At 38.6% G+C, this 18,473-nt stretch overlaps 1 protein-coding gene across 11 annotated transcripts in view; it reads left to right on the top strand.

The window, feature by feature from the left end:
• The window catches only part of mecom (MDS1 and EVI1 complex locus), a 637,277-nt gene that overhangs the window by 292,658 nt on the left and 326,146 nt on the right, over window positions 1–18,473 (top strand). The window lies entirely within an intron of this gene.

Below are 18,473 nucleotides of genomic sequence, written 5' to 3'. Positions count from 1 at the left end.
TGTTGGTCACATATAAGCCAGACTAGACTTTGTAACAAATCTTACCTGGCCCTTTAAATGTTAATATATCATAGGCACAACTTGAAATATTGCTTTAAGCTTTGTTACTTTCAAAATGGCAGACCTAGAAAACCTCTGACCAGCTCCCAGGGTAGCACTTCATCGACCAGACACTTCCTGTCCTATCCCATTGCACAGAATTCCCAAACCTAACATAACAATTAAGTATAAACTCCTGGTTTAAGTGTAAAATATTCCCTAATTATCCTGGATTTAGTGCCCAGCCACACTCAATCAGTTGCCAAATGTTTCTAGAGACAGTGCCATGTTGCAGGCATCTGCTGGTCTGGATAATCTCTGTTTCCCTTCTGCCTATGAGTGTTACAGTTGAATTGCTGTGTGATTAAATTGGCTTTTGGACAACAGTTTATACACTGGTTAATTGTATCTGCAATTCATAGAATTTTTTTTTGTATACTTATAAAAATACCCAGCAAGCACGTCTTGTGGAAATAAATGACATTGCCTTGGTGCCGGGAAAGATATCAAGAGGATCAATAACTGTCCCTTCTCATCTGTGACCTGACCTGTGGTGGCGTGTATGTGAAACTGATCCCATCAATAACAATTTAAACAACCCTATGAAATGGGGAACCCGATACCTAACACAAACCTGTGGGCTTCCAAACTAAGTCTTAAACCAGGAACTTCACACATTGAGAGGTGAAATCTTGTAGCAGCTTTGTAAATTGGGAACTCAGACCATGACAGGAAAGTCGCACACACACTGTAAGTGCAGAGCTTATAATTAAGTGAGTGAGTTAAAAAAAATGCAAGAAACAACAGTTTGCATTTATGTGCCAATTTTAACAGGAGCACTTCACAGGACCATAATCAAACAAAATTTCAGATATTCAGAAATTTTAGAAGCGATTACCGAAATTTTAGTAAATAAAGGTTTTTAATGATCCCATAATGGTAACAAACCAAATGATTTACAGTTTCAATTCCCAGAAATAGGGAAAAGTCAATTGAATACCTGTTGACCGTGGCAGGAATAAATGAACAACGGAGAAATGAGTGAGCAGTGTGCAGGAATGGAAAGAACGAATGTAGGGTATGATATAGAAAAGGTTGCAAGCACTTGAAGGGCTTGAAAAGAAAGGTGAGAATTTTAAATTTAAGATGTTATTAAACTAGGAGTTGATGTAGGTCAGAGAGGTCAGGGTGAAGTGCGAACTAGCTTAGTATAAGAAAAAATGTGGACAACAGAACAATTTAATGGTGTGTGAACCAGGAGAAGACTCAAGAAGGTTTAAAAAGAAAAAAAAGTCCAGATGATGTTTATGGCAGAACAGACTAGATGGGTAAATGGCCAATATCTGCTCCTATATCTTATGGTCAAACTCACAATCACACATTGAAAGCATTGACCATGGAGAGGAGATTCTCAAGTTCAAAGCATAGACTTATCTTTTTTGTAGCACCCTCACAATACTGATTTTCTTCAACTATTATTCATTCATTTAATGTTTAACACCACCTTTTTGGTGAGAGCTGAATATTTAGACTTCTTACGGCATTATTTCATGATCAATATTGAGAGAGGGTCTTCGTTTACTCCATGGGAATTGGCCCAGTCTGTCCTTCTTAGTTTTGATTTTGTAAAGTTTGAAAGAATTGAATAGAATATTTTTTTGTCACATGTACTGAGATACAGTGAGAAGCTCTGTTTTCCTAGCTATCCAGGTAAGTTAAGCTTCAGAACAGCAAATATTGATTCTATAAAATGGTTTATATTGCAGTCTCTATTCCTGTTTTTTTCCCGATCTTTATTTTGCGCTCTGCAAAATGTTTGAAAAGTTATAATCCACCATGGCTGTTGGAAAATTTAATTAATTATTGATAAATAACTCTGGAATTAAAATAAAAACTCTTTTCATTACAAAATGCCTTGATAAAATCTATGTAGACCACATCTATTGCCCTACCCTTATTAATTTCTTACAACTACAAATTAATTTCATTACAACTACAAAACAAATAGATTATCCGTAAAGTCTCCTGGCTCTCCAATATCCTTTTTGGAAGGTAACCTGTCACCCACATCCAATCTGTCTGTTCTGTTGTTTCAGATGTACCAACGCTGTTGACTTTAACTGCCTTATGAAACAGTCTGGTAATAAATAGATAATAAATAGTGGCCTTTCCAGCCACATCCACAACTCCAGAACAAATAAATTTTAAAAAATTCTGAGCAGGACATGGTCCTGGTAAATCTCCTCTGCACCCTCTCCATAGCTTCCATATCCTTCCTATAATGAGGTGACCAGAACTGAACACAATATTCTAAGTGTGGTCTTACAAAAGATTTGTAGTGTTGGAACATGACCTCTCTACTCCTGAATTCAATCCCCCTATTAATGAATCCTAGCATTCCATAGGCCTTTTAAGTATCCTATCAATCTATATGGCAATCTTGCGGGATGTATGGATTTACACTCCAAGGTCCCTTTGTTCATCCACACTCTTAAGTCATCAGTCATTAACCCTGTACTCACCTTTCTGGTTAGTCCTTCCAAAATGTATCACCTCACACTTATCCAGATTGAAATCCATCTGACTCTCTCCTGCCCAACCCTGCATCCTGTCTATATCCTCTTGTAACCTTAGACAACTTTCAGCTCCACCCATAACTCCTCCAACCTTTGTGTCATCTGCAAACTTACTGACCTATCCATCTCCCTCTTCATCCAAGTTATTTATAAAAATCACAAGGGGTCCCAGATCCTGCAGTACCCCTCAAGACATCCAGGCATAATACTTTTCCTCTACTATTACTTTCTGCTTTTTCCCTACAAGCCAATTTTTTATCCATATAGCTACTTTTCCACTGATCACCTGACTCATGTTTTTCTGGATGAGTCTCTTATGGGGGACCTTGTCAAATGCCTTGATAAAATCTATGTAGACCACATCTATTGCCCTACCCTTATTAATTTCTTTCATCACCTTCTGAAAAAATTTAATTAGATTCGTGAGAGATTGAGTTATCTGGGACAGTACACACTGGACATTTAGAAAAATGAGAATGGATCTTACAGAAACATACAAAATTATGAAAGGCATGGATAAGATTCAGGAAGGTGAGTTGTTTCCACTGGTTGGAAAAACCTGAACTAAGGAACGTAGACTCAAAATTCAGGGTCGTAGATTTAGGAAGGTGATGAGGAGGAACTGCTTTTCCAAGAGATTGGTGAATCTATGGAATTCGCTGCCCATTGAAGCAGTGGAGGCTGAGTGATTGGAATATGTTTGAAGCTGTGCACCTTTGGCATTTCTTGTATGCTTGAGATAAGCTTGACTAAGAATGTTGGGTATGTGCATACTGTTGTCAGCACTGCTCCAACTTCTCTGCCTTATGCATTCTCTGAAATCTCTTTGGTTATCCATGGAGCAGTTTAATAGCAATGATCTCCGTGAATGAGATGAATACAGATCTCTCTTGTATGTGTTAGGTCTGCTTTGTTCATGAATGAGTGAGACAAACACCAGACTGAGTCGAAATCAGGGTTCTTTGTTCTTTATTACCGGATTGTAACACTTGCAACTAACCATGTTAGTCGGAGAATGCATTCTGCCGTTATCAGCAAAATGGTGATTTTTTATACCCTTGGATACGTGCTTAGAACATCATCATATCATTACTTGTCCAATGACTAAAACTGTTGCTATCCTTTCCCTGCTAGCTTCCTGCCTCTCAATCCATCAATGTCTCTCTTATCTTGTAAGTACAAGGATGCATTCACATCTTGTTACAGCCCTGTACAGGGTAACTCCTTACACATTCCCATCTCATGATGTTTTACCTTACATAGGTCAAGGTGAAATTTCTCTATCCAAACATCACATTCAGTAGCTCTACCTTAATTTGTATATGACACATCTCCAGATCAGTTAAAGTTCTACCTGCCTATGCTTTAAGCAGATCCTACTGCAAAACATTGTTCCAAAGCACATTGTTGTGTGTGCTATCAGCTCTTTTTTTTTAAACCAGAGTATCACAGGAGAACTTGATTGCCCCTGTCAACTTGATGTGTTTGACATCCATTCAGCACCATTCCACATCCTTCTTAGTCAGCTAACTTTTTGGCTCACATGTCCCATTCAGATGGGCCAGGACGGTATTCGGATACTTAATCAACCCCATGCCTGCAAACACATAGTAACTGACATCTCTTTTATTTGTTGACTTGCTGAATCAGGCTCCAGACCACGTCCTGCTCAGAATTTTTTTTAATTTATTTGTTCTGGAGTTGTGGATGTGGCTGGAAAGGCCACTATTTATTATCTATTTATTACCAGACTGTTTCATAAGGCAGTTAAAGTCAACAGCGTTGGTACATCTGAAACAACAGAACAGACAGATTGGACGTGGGTGACAGGTTACCTTCCAAAAAGGATATTGGAGAGCCAGGAGGCTTTACGGATAATCTATTTGTTTTGTAGTTGTCTTTTCATAATGAAAAGAGTTTTTATTTTAATTCCAGAATTATTTATCAATAATTAATTAAATTTTCCAACAGCCATGGTGGATTATAACTTTTCAATCCAGATTTCCCTGGATTGGGAAACAGGTCTTATAATGCAAGGTTAGCAGAGCTGGGACTTTTTATTTTGGAGTGCAGAAGAATGAAGAGACTTAATAAAAGTCTACAAGATTATGAGAGGCTTAGATAGGATGGACAGCCAGCACCTGTTTCCCAGGCCAGGATCAGCAAACACCAGATGACATAAGTACAAAGTTAAGGGAAGGGAGTTTAGATGAGACATCAGGTTTTTTATTTACAGAGTTGTGGGGGACTCGAATGCCTTGCTGGGGATGGTGATATAAGCTGAAATATTGGGAAATTTAAGAGACCCTTAGACAGACACGTGGATGAAAGAAAAATAGAGGGTTATGAGGTAGGGAGGGTTAAGATTTTTAGGAAGGGATATATCCGTGGGCACAATATCAAGGGCAGAAGGGCCTGACTGTGCTCCACGGAAAGACAGTTCTGATGTTCTTTAACAGGACCAATTCTCTCCCTTGTCACTCTTAATATACTAGTAGAATCTCTTGGGATTCTCCTCTATCCTGCCCTGCTCTCCATCTCGAGTCCTCTTTTTGCCCTGCTAACTCCCATCTTAAGTATACTCCTACTCTTCATGTACTCATCAAGGGAATCGTTTGATCCAGAAATCTGATGTTAAGTCTCCTTATTTTTCCTAACCAGCAAATGAAAGAAATAATTTAGATGGTACAGAAAGAAGCTCAGGCCAAGGCTGAACATGTTCTCAGACCATACATTCATGTAAAAGAAGAAATGGCTACAAAGGACAGCTTGAAATAAATGCTTTCCTCCATAGAGCAAGAAAAAAGTTTCTACTGATAAAAGATAGGGTGACCAGGGATAGATGCCAAATCTGAAGCCCTCCAGAAAGGAAAAAAAAAGGGAAAATCTTCAGACTATTTCAGTTGCAGGATAATGCAGAACCACTTTGTTCAGAAATTGAAATGTTTCTGCAAATAGTTAATTATTTTTTAAGTTCCTTACAAACTATTAATTTTTCCATGGTCTTTCACCAACTCAAAGAACAGTTCTGCTAGGTGTGTAATGATTACAATGTTACAAGAACAGACAAATATTTAAAGTAGTCAGAAAAATGGCTGTTGGATTATATTGTCAGCAACCTTTCCACAAGGTGCCTGATGGAGAACATTGTGAAGGAGGCCATGAATAACTGAAGGTGACACATTTTTAAGCATCTTAGCTGTCGGCAATATCCCTGACCAAGGAACAGAAAGCAGTCCTGTGGAGACTCTCACAATCAAATAAACTGGGAACTGGCTTCCAGTGACAGAAAGACTGTTCGAACCAGAGATGTAGAAGGTGAGAAGGTTACTCAAAGAAGAAGGTGGCACAGCAGGTGTGCCATAAAATTACCATCACTGTGTGTCAGAGAAGCTGTGAGGATGAAATGTAAATTTAAATGTTTTAATTTAAATTTAGATATTTAGCACAGTAACAGGCAATTTCAGTCCACCAGCCCATGCCGCGGAATTAACCTACAATCCTGATATGTTTCAAATAGTAGGAGGAAAACAGAGCCCCTAGAGAAAACCCACGCAGACAGGGGGGAGAACATACAAACTCCTTACAGACAATGCGGTATTCAAACCCCGGTCCCAATCGATGGCACTGTAACAGCTTTGCACCAACCACTAAGCTAACCATACATCAGATTTACACTGTATGTGGCAGAATGAAGAAGTGTCAAACAACACCTCATATCTCAGAATAATGGAGGTCTTGACCAAAGAAGACAACCCATATCAGAGAAATGACTGCCACTGTAGAAAGACTGCAGAAGAGGCCTACTTGACATAGTTAGATACAGGGTTACAAAAGGATTCAGAATATTCCCTACAAAGAACACCACAGCTCAACAACAGACCTCACAAAGACAGCAACAAGTTAAAATCAGTTTGGGACGAGCCATCCATTTATCCCAGTATCTGAAGGACTCCAGCAAAATAAACGTGCAGAGACAAGATAATTTATTGAATTATTGTCTTTTCAGTTTCTTCCCTTTCATTGTGAAAAGAAAAATGTAATATTTGCTTCACAAGTAACATTGGTTTGTAAACAGTAATATTTCTTTAAATCTGCTACCACTTTGGAGATGTTGTCATTTGAGTAACAGCCCTCTGGGGTTCAAAAAGGTGTGTGTTAGGTTCCATAAGTGGTCTGTTTGGAATAAGGCTGGAGAGCAAAAAGTTGGCTAGCACTGTAACTTCAGCACCTTTGTTGTTAGTTCAACTGCAAGCCATTTTCCAGTTATCTTAAAGAATGAATGGGAGAGATGTTGAGAGAATGTTGTTGAGTAGATAAAGAATTTTATCCCACCAATGTTACAAGAACAGTACTGTAATATGTTTCTAAATTGGGTTGATAGCAATTAATAAGAAATCTGCAGGTGACTGCAGTGTGACTGTTGCCCTTGTCTTTGATAGCAGAGATCACAGGTTTGGGAACTGCCATCAGAGGAGTCTGGGCCAGTGACATCAGTGTGATGATGCATACACTGCAGACATGATGAGAGTAAATACTTATAGCGATTGATAATTAAGCATCTCGATTACTGTTAGAACACATCCAAGTAAGTGTTCGAATATTCCATCACTCTGCTGACTGTGTCTTATTGATGGTGGAAAGGTTCTGAGGTGGGAGAAGGTTGGTCAATCACCACAAGATAACCAGCCTCTCATTGCCCTCACAGCCACAGCATTCATGTGGCTACTTCAGATGGGTCTCTGGATAAAGCGGAAAATATGGACGAAGGACAAAGAATTGGAGAGGTAACCCCATTTTAATTTCTCCCTGAAAATTATATTTTTCGCTCTCCTCTTGGCTCAGTAGTGGAATCTTCACTTTGTGTCAGAATATTCAAGGCCCACACCAGAGACTTAAGCCTGACAATCTACATTAATTTCCCAGGATAATAACAAAATACTACCCCACAGTTGAATATAAGGGGGAATATTTTGAAAAAAAATGTTAAAATCCTCTCTACCTTGTTTAAGGGCTGTAAAAGATCCTGTGATATGATTTGAAAGGAGGGCAGGCAAATAAACTAAACCTTGGTCATTATTAGTAGCTTTAATGCTTGTTCTCCACTTTGTGGAAGAAATGTCGGAATGATGGAATAATGAGTAATATATGGATGTTCCATGCATGTGAATGAGGACAAACTCTGACTTTATTACCCATAACTATATTACTGTTTTTTGGAGCTCAATATTTGCAAATTAGCTATTGTTTTATATCCTGTAATATGCAATACCATGTAAAAGTCAACTCTGTATTTTTGGCCCAAAAGTCTGGTATTTTCCATATATCATATGGAAAAGTCAACTCCCGCCCACCAGACCACCCGATGCCCTGACTGTGGACGCTTTCCAGGTCCCACCCACTCACCCATCCGAGTTCCCAACAACCCCAACGTTGACTTACACCCCGATCCCAGCCAGCCACCCACCCATCCAAGCTCCCCATGCTCCAACCGTAGATTCATGCCTAGGTCCTGTTGCCCGCCCATTCATCCCAGCTCCTCACGCTCCATATGCGGACTTACCACCCAGTCCCAGTTGCCTGCCCACCCATCTGAGCTCCCAATGCCCGCAAAACACAGATTTACCACCCGGACCCAGCTGCCCGCCTACCCATCTGAGCTGCCGATGCCCCGAACACAGATTTACCACAAGGTTCTGGCCAGCCGCCCACCTCAAATAATGCAGGTGCTTACCGAGGTATGCATATAATAGTCAACCTCCTAAATTTTACCCTCAAAATTGGTCTACAAAACTCAACTATTACACACATAAATAAAGTAGTGATGATAATTGATAATTATTGATAGTTGATATAAATTTTGCTTTTATTTATTTTCATGCTCAATGAGGTGAAATGGCAGTCAGTCTCCAGAAACCAATAAGTGATGTTGGTGCTGTGGTGATTAGTGGCTACATTTCGAAAGACTGGAGGCGATAATGCTTTAAAACTGTGAGTCTGAGCTTCAGCAGCGTCAGTGTTTGGATTAGACTGCCAGATTGCAGCTTTGCCTTTTGGCAGTTGGAAATCAAAAGGAAGAGCAGCAGAAAGAGATAATATGCACTGGTGATCTCATGTGAGTTCATTACTTTTCCATTCACTTCTTGTTCCCTCTCACTGATTTCTCTGATCATGGCATGGGAAAATGTCTGGGTGCAAGAGGTTATAGAGGAGGCTGAACTTTTCACCCAGTGATCTGATCATTCATCACGGTGAATTGACAAAGATCAGTGGGGCTCGGTCTCATCCTCCACTGAGAGAATAGCCACGTCTGAGCCTTTAAACCAGTTGGACCTTAAAGGCAGGGTGAATCCTGCCCAGCTGAGTTAAGTCAGAGTTATTGCATTTAGAATAATTTGGACATCAAAAATGAGATATCTGAACTTACAGTCCTCATCACGCCACGCTGGAATTATATGCACGTCACACAAACTTTACCTTCAGGTGTGTGAATGGTGTAAGGTACATCTCTTCAAAGGCAGCTTTTTAAAATTAAAAATCATGTCCCTTTTTGGAATAGCTTTTATTTTAGTATTAATATGCTTCAAACTGAATTGTGTGCGACTTACAAGCAGGTGCAAAATGAATCTGGGCACCCATGATCCCCAGATCAAAGCCTCCTTGATTAGATGATATGGGAGAGAGTATGTCTGGATTGTGGGTGAAGAACAGTAGAGGAAGCATTTGGCCCCAGGAGGATGGGAGTGTAATCCCAAGGACATTCCACCCTTGTCTAAATTTTTGATCCTCCTCAAACAGTGCCTGAATGGAATCGCCATAATCTATCTAACTGTTTGTAAAAGTACTGTAGAAGAACTGATATCGCCATCCAAAAAAAGAGCTGTTAAATGACCCAGGCCAATTCATAGATGTGAGCATTCACTGGAGTTTAAACCTTATTTCTAAATGAAGAAAAAAATCATGTTAGGTTGTTTGGAATCTGCGCAGACTTGTACATATTTCAGAGAATGCGTGCAAATGTCAACTGCAGCAACATTATACAGAGGGTAGCTCTCGAGGAATGGTTGCTCTTTTTTTAGTCTGCAAACCCATTGCAACTGATATCCTATCTTATAGATTGCAAATGAACTATCATAATTTATCTAACATGCAACTCACAGGAAGCAGTTTATTCTTCCTAAATAACCCTCTTGAGCTCCCCATGAATGTTTATGACGATTGCAAGGAACTAACTCTGACCCTATCTGCAATTCATTCCAAAAGGTAACTCACTAATAGCTGCCTATAATCTTGCAGGTACCTTACTGGCAGTTATCTCAATTCATCAGTGTAATTTAGTACTCTCTGTTTCTTATCGTTGGTGTAACTCACTGCCACTCATGTATTATCCTCAGCGTAAATCAGTGCCAGTCATTTATTACCTTAACCCCATCAGCAATTTCCCATCTATTAAAACTTACTGCGGTATTTCAATGCTACCAAAGGAATAATTTTTTGTCCATCATCTCCACATGATGTATGAAAACAAATAAACTGCCTTTTCGTCAGCAGGAGAGCAAGTCTATTTAAACTTCATAGCACTGCAAACAAAAATACCTATCAGACAAAACTGAAGTGGCAATAGAGGAAAAATGATCACTTTGCCTCATCAACTACTGTCCTTTCCAATCAGAGCACATCTTCCTTAGCCCTCTGCCTTTTTATCCATTCACCTCCTCGTTTCTGACATTATCCCCATTCTTTCCCACCTTCCTTCTTTCCTCTTCCTCTGTACTCACCTTTCACGAGCCAGCTCGTGTTCTTTCCTGGCCCTCCTCCCTTTTACTGGGGCTTCTGCCCTCTTTCATGCCAGTCCTGATGAAGGGTTTCAGCCCGAAACGCCGACAATCTGTTGCCTTCCTTGGAGGCTACCTGATCCGTTGCATTCATCCAGCCCTTTATGTGTGGCAAAAATGTTTAAATTGTTTTAAATTTTTTTAATTGATTTTTCGGGATATGTGCATCCATAGCAAGGCCAGCTTTCAAAGTTCAGATTTATTGTCAGAGTTCACACATTACAACACGTACAGCACTGAGATTCTTTACCTGAGGGCGAGGCAGAATTTTACTTACCAGTCGTGCAGAAAAAGAACGTACTCAAGAAAATATATGTATACAAAAGAGAGAAATATAAAGAAGGAAGTGCAAACAAGCTGTGCAATACAGAAAATAAAAAAAACAATTTATTCAATAATAATGTGCGAAGTAAGAATCTTTAAATGAGCCCCTGATTGAGTTTGTCATTGAGGACTCTGATGGTGGAGGGGTAGCAACTGTTCCTGAACCTGGTAGTGTGAGTCTTGTTGCATCTATACCTCTTTCCTGATGGCAGCAGCGAGAACAGAGAGTGTGCTGGGTGGTGTGGAACCTTGATGATTGCTGCTGCTCTCCAATGGCAGCGTTCTATGTAGATTTTCTCAATGGTGGGGAGAGTGTTGCCTGTGATGCTATAGGCTGAGTCCGCTATCTTTTGCAGGGTTTTCCACTCAGAGGCATTGGTGCCCCGGTACTAGGCCATGATGCAGCCAGTCAGCATACTTTCCTCAACTCATCTGTAAAAGTTTGCCAAGGTTTCCCAAGCCACCCTAGAGAAGTTAGCAATGAACAGCCTTTTTATACCACTGTAATCCTTTCTGGTGTAGGTATTTCCATAGGATGGTGAGTCAGGAGTGAAATCATGGCCGATGCCCAATATATTTCTAAATCAGAATGACATGTGTCTTGAAGGAGAAAATGCAGGTAGTGGTGCTCCCCTGAAGCTGCTGTCCTTAACCTTCTTGATAGTGGAGCTGTGGGTCAGAGTGGCCTCAGCAAATTACAATAGTGCATGCTCTCGATGGTGCACGCTTCAGCTACTGCACAATGGTGGGAGGAAATTCACATTCTGGTTTGTTGAAGAGAGTGCCAATCAGATGTTCTATTTTGACTTCCATAGTGTGAACTTAGAGGTTTGTGGCGCATTAAAATGGATTACATTTATAGCAAAAGTTTTGTTCCTGTAATACTCATACTGTGATGTCCACTTTTTATCACCTAATCGAAGTGAGTTATTGGCAATCACCTTATGTGTTAACTATGGGCAGACAGAAAGCCAAATGATCTTTAAAATAGAACTGAATGGTGAAGTGTTTCTGAAAAGCAGTCATTTAAGTTCAATGAAAGATGTTATTAATCTTATCTGAAAGGAAGTTTACAAGTGATGATCAGTTATTAATGAATATATTCAGGGTCACTTAGCTCAGAATACTCTATTGGAGAATGATAATCAGTCAGAACATTTGCTTGATAACTCTAGAATCTAAGTTTTAATCGACTTCAAACTAATACATTGAAAATGATTTTCTGTTACCTATAGGGCAGACTCACCCAAGCTCTAAAACTGTTTGGAAATCTGCAGAGCAAAAGCCTTGGAATTCAGAATTTATTGTTCCTGAATTGGCAGCTTATTTCCCCAACATTGATATACTTCACAAGCAGCATAAACCTCTGTCTGCATTTCACATGTAATATTTCAGAATAGATTTTTTGTTTAATGTGGACTTTCAAAATGATAGAAAGAAATAATAAATAAATAAAAATGCCTGGAAAGTTCAACAAAATGAATCAACAGTGAATTCATAACCAACATGGCAGATTCACAAATAATTTCTCGATTATATCTTCAAGGATTCTCAGTTATAAACTCCAGGGCAACTCAATTCAGTATCAATTACATCCATATTGAAATGCATGAATTTCATTTCATGTTTTAGAACACTACAACACAGTACCGGCCCTTCGGCCCTCAATGTTGTGCCAACCCATATATTCCTTAAACATGAAGTACTAAAGCCTCCTTACCCCGTAACCCTCTATTTTTCCTCCTTCCGTGTGCCTGTCTGAGTCTCTTAAATGCCTCTAAAGTTACAGCCTCCACCACCATCCCTGGCAAGGTATTCCAGGCACCCACAACTCTCTGCATAGAAAGACTTACCCCTGATGTCTCCCCTAAACTTTTTCCCTTCACTTTGTACATATGTCCTTTGGAGTTTGTTATTCCTGCCCTTGGAAATAGGCACTGGCAATATCTATGCCTCTTGTAATCTTGTAGACTTCCATTAAGTCATCTCTCATCCTTCTATGCTCCAAAAAGAAAAGTCCCAGCTCTGCTAACCTTGCCTCAAGACTTATTTTCCAATCCAGGTAACGTCGACCTTGAGGGATGTATGGATTTGGACCCTAAGGTTCCTCTATTCACCCACATTCTTAAGTAACTGACTATTAACCCTGCATTCAGCATTCTGGTTTGTACTTCCAAAATGCATCACCTCACATTTATCCAGCTTGAACTCCATCTGCCACTTCTCTGCCCAACTCTGCATCCTGTCTATATCCTTTTGTAACCTTTGATAACCTCAGCTCTATCCACAACTCCTCCAAGCTTTGTATCATCTGCAAAATTACTAACCTCCTTCTTCATTCCAGTCATTTATAGAAATCACAAAGAGTAGAGGTCCCAGAACAGATCCCCGTGGTACTCCACTAGTCACTGACCTCCAGGCCAAATACTTTTCTTCCACTACGACTTTCTGCTTTCTACCTGCAAGCCAATTTGTTATCCATACAGGCAAGGTTCCATGGATCCCATCCCCATGAATTTCTGAATGAGTCTCTCTTGGAGTCCTTGTCAAATGCTTTGCTAAAATCCATATAGACGACATCTCTTGCCTTACCCTCATCAATTTATTTTGTTACCTCCTCAAAAAACTCATGTAGGCTTGTGAGGCGTGACCTTCCCTTCACAATTATTGTCCCAATAATTTACCTTCACACCTTTTAATGTAATTGTATCAGCATCAACTATATCTTTATGTCCTAGACTGACAGATTGCACCAAGGTTCCTGGCTTTCAACAATAAACTGTGCCCAAATTGAGGCTATTTTCTGGGTTGTTTTCTCAAGATACTCCACTCATATCATTTAAATATTACTGAATGTAAAATTTACCGTAAAGCTGTGTAAAGGGGTAATGTTTAGGGTATTGGCTTGTTAAAATAATTCTATTAAAACTTTTATTTGTGTCTGGGCCGCTTGAGTAATACCGTTGAAAGAGTTTATCACAAAAAAGTAAGCTTTTTTTGTCAGTGCCAATTTGATCAGAGCAGTTTTAAACAAATGAAAATAACTTTAACAGTCACCATAGAACTATTCATCATTTCACTGATGACTAGATTGATGTGAGAGCTGTGCATTTTTGTGGACCAAATATGACCCGTTTTGTTCACTGGGCCTTCTTGAATTTTAAGGGTTTTTTTTTTAAGAAACATAAAGGATCACTCACATCGTGCTGGACATAATCTGAAATTCCCCTGGGCCGGGCATCTGCAGATGAATTCAATTATAAAAGACAGCTCATTCCTGAGAAACCTGGACCACAATATTTGCCAAAGAAGAATGTTGTCATATGAGGTTTTTACTTCCGTTATAAAGATCAGCAGATCCCATAAAAACCACCATCACATATTCCAAAGGTCAAAGTGTTCCAGTTTAATCCCACTCCACCCAGGAGTTTTAATAGGAGATTATGATCACAGAATCACACATAAACATGCATAAGTGTCAATAAATACATTGGCCACGTTCCACCTTTTTGTAACCTTGATACTTTCTCAATGGAGACGCTGTACATTTTCAGGTTTCTTTGCCCTAACTCTTGTTTCCTGCAAGGCTCACTCACTGTGAACAGTGGTAAATTCCCAAACTACATGCTGTCTACTTCCCAAAGCCCTCAACTTTAAAATAAAATATTACAATTTTTTTCTTTTTGAATGCAAAGCATTATTACAGTAAATTTGTTTTTATTTTTTCATTTTTTTTATTCCATTTTACTACAGCAATATCATCAGAATTTACATTACAGGTCACATCCATGGTATTCGTGGGCCATTATCTTTAGTATGCAATACTGAAGGACAAAGAAAGGATAACTGCTGTGAAGGTTGATGAGTATTGAATCAAGATGGGGATTTCCAATCACCTAGGACTCTCCTTGCCACAGGGCTCTAATCACTCATAAAAATTTTGTTGTTCCTGCTGGCAAATCAGCTTTCCCACACTCAGAAAGAGATGTGTGAGAAGCTAAAGGTCCACATTCAAGTTTTCAAGCATTCTCAGGTGGTTTGTCGGGTTGTACTTGTCCAATCAGATAATTCACATCATATTGGTGATTAGGGACTGCCAGATGCACTGGTTGGCTTGAAAATTGAATGTGGACCTTTTGCTTCTCAAACATCTCGTGCTGAGTGTGGGCTCAATGGTCATCTGGTGCCTGGACTCTCCAAAAGTCAATTCACTAGTCTTGAGGCAGCTGTCCTCAAAACTATTTAGCCCAAATAGTTTTGAATTATAACCATTATGTGTGGCCTTGATTTAATTGAGTACTTTCATTGGATCTCAACCATTATTGAGTCAAATTAGGTTTAAATTAGTCTGTTTTCATCCTTTCTTCTGTTTTGTGTTGTTCAAATAAATGAAACATCTTAATGAAGATTTCAGTCCCGTAATTGTTTCCAGGTAACAAAGGTAAGAAATTAAGGTTCTTGTTATCACCTTCTAATAGACTATGGGTCAATATGAAAATGTGGCCAATAAAAGAACGTCAGGAATGAGAGTAAAATTTGGATATTTTCCAACTTCATCAAAATGGATTGAATTTTATGGTAAGACATGATATTTATTCCCATTTGCAATGATATCCTTTTCATTTCAGCTCAGCTTCTGTCCCTCATTTTTTCCAACAACAATAAAAAAAATGTTAATTGAGGAATTTTGAATGTCTGCAGAGGCATTATCTACAACTAGAACCTGCAAGCAGCACTATTAAACAGCCTATGTATATAAGGGCATTACAGTTCATGTCAAGGTTAGCACAATCTTGTCATAGCACCAGTGACCCAGTTTCGAATCCAGCACTGTCTGTAAGGAGTTTGTACATTCTCCCCCTGAACCTGTGTGGGTTTTCCCCAGGTTTCCTCCCATCCTCCAAAACATATAGGGTTGTAGGTTAATTGGATGTAATTGAACAGCACAGGTTTCAATAACCGGAACCTACTTCTACTGTGTTGTAAACTTCGAAAAAAAATTAAACAGTTCTTACATTTCCAAAAAAATCTCTTAAATAAAATTGGTTGATGAGTCAAGAGATATGCATTTTGACCTTAGTGATCAGAAATTCAATAAGGGTTTTATGAATTGTATCAGTATTGATGATTTTAATATTCTGAATTTAATAATCTATCTGCATTATATTACCACCCTCAACTATGAATGATAAGCTCATCATACATTCTGTTTTATAACATTTAGGTGTAAATTTCAGAAGCTATTCTTCCATTTATTTTCATTCCATTATGTCAAATATTCATGCACATGGAAATTATTATCAGTACAAGATGGGATAAAGGTTTCTCATAATTGCATCTTACAAAGATAGAAGTTCATATCATTTCATTTTTGGTCATATGGTGTCAATATTTTTCTAGTTCCTTGGTCCTTCATAGCTTCCAAATTATCTCCTCTGGATTATATTTATATAATAGGGATAAAAGGTAAAATCTAAATGGACACATATTTTATTAGATATTCTCTTGGTTGTTCAGTGTGCTAGTCTTTATTTTTTTAAAAACTAAGTATCTTTCATTTTTAAGGTACATGTTCAAAGTATTAATTATATCTACTTGAGACACTACTCATTTTATTTGTCATTCTTTCAATATTTCAGTTAGTCATCCACAGATGTTATTAGGTATAATTCTACAAAGAATAGAATATTTTTTTTTAAATGGTGAAAAATTAGAAGTTCCAAAGAGACTTGGAAGATGTATGACGGTGTCAAGGACAGATTAAAAAAACATACTCAGAGTGTTAATGAAATATCTGCCTCTATACTGAAGAACAAGTGAACAGAATTTATCCCACAATGTTTCATTTGGAGTACACCTGGAATCAATAGTTCTGAACATATTATCTTAGGAAGGATGAGATGGAATGCAACACAGATGTATCTAAATGACACCATAATTCCAATGGTTAAATTGGACAGATTCAAGTGACACAAAAGAAGATTGTATTCCCTTGAATTTAGAAGATGAGGGATGACTTGACTCGAAGTTTGGGAGATGTTCGGGAGACTGGGCAATCAGAAACAATTTTTACTAGTTGAGATGTTTAGGTCCAAGAATCATTGCCTACAAATTGGGCTAGGCATTTCAGAATAACAGGAAATACTTCTGTATAAACAGAATCATTAACATTTTTGAATCTCTATTCCACCACTAATAATAATTGATCCTTTATCAATTGTTTATTTATTATTAATTTTATAAAAGTTGTGAAGAAAGATAGGGCAAGGCCAGGCAAATGGTTCATTTATTGACTTGTCACAATGTCATTGATTGGAAAACGGGTTAACGGGGGCTAAATTCGTTAGGCTCCCTGTGGAAGGCTCAAAGCAGGTGACCTGCTGATGGCCAAACTGTGCACTATATGCTACTTATTTCCACCATTTTCCCACATTTACTTTGGTCAGGATTTTTGTTGGAAGAATTAGGGAATATTAACTGGAGGGCGCAATGCAAACAGTTTGGTGAGTATAAGTGCACAGTTGATTGAGAGTGAAAGGAGACGTTGAGAGCGTGGTTAAAATATATGCGATTTGGACTTCATAAAAAGAAATATATGTCTGCTTAAGGTCTGGTGATTTTTTTTTTTGATAACAGATAACCCCACAATTGGATTATTGTGGTTTGTTATGGGTGGCACATTTTAAGAAAGATGCAAAGATCACAGAGAGGAGGCAGAAGAGATTTATCAAGATGATTCCAGGATGAGGGATTTCAATTATGTGGATAGTGTGGAGAGGCAAGGGTTATTCTCCTGGGACAGAGGAGGTTATTAAATAATCTGATAGTTGTATTGAAATCCATGAAGAATGCAGATAGAGAGGTCATACAGTGTGGTGACAGACTCTTTGGTGCCACTTGCTTGTGCCAACCAAAATGTTCCAGCAGCCTCCATTTGGCCCACATCTCTCGAAACCTATCCTATTCTATCCAGGTATCTATCCAATAGAAATGGTCAAGAACTCGGTGGCATAAAATGAAAGTTATTTAAATAAGAATTCAAGGAAAATATCCTTTTTACCTGATGATTATTTGGAGTCTGAAATAGATGGTAGAATTATTAGCGAAGGCAGATTTGACTGATACTTCTCCAGCTTTTGTTTGAATGTATCTGAACGGACTTTTACCGAATTGTATTGATAGCGCTGGAAATGATGCAAGCTGGTGTGTTCCTGCATACACTGAGTATGAACTTGACAAGCTGAATAGCCTTCTTTTACCCTGTAAACATGCAGTGATTCTGTAATGAGGATTTCATTGTTTCATGGGCCCTCTGGTTGACAGCTTCTACCTATCAATATGTTTAATACACACTTTTCAAAAATGGTTTAAAAATCTGAATGACCTTTAGAATTCAGTCATGGATGGATTTTGACACTAGAATGATTATATATTTTTAAATTGTGAAACATCATGAAAAACATAGACACAGAAATAGGCCATTCAGCCCATGGAGTCTGCCCTAACATGTAATAGATGTTAAGAACAGAAAGAAAAACTAGAACAACCTAACTATATTGGGATGCACTTGACAATCAAACCATTCTATTGTAGCCTGTTACAGGCAAGTTCCGGGTTCCACATCTTTAACTCTAGCCACCTGCATCAGATGAAGGTGAGCATTAGCAGATGTGATAAATGACTTGGTCAGATAACATTT

The sequence above is a fragment of the Narcine bancroftii genome, chromosome 9, assembly GCF_036971445.1.
Source record: "Narcine bancroftii isolate sNarBan1 chromosome 9, sNarBan1.hap1, whole genome shotgun sequence".
Taxonomy (NCBI): Eukaryota; Metazoa; Chordata; class Chondrichthyes; order Torpediniformes; family Narcinidae; genus Narcine; species Narcine bancroftii.
This window is presented reverse-complemented; position numbering and strand designations above follow the sequence as displayed.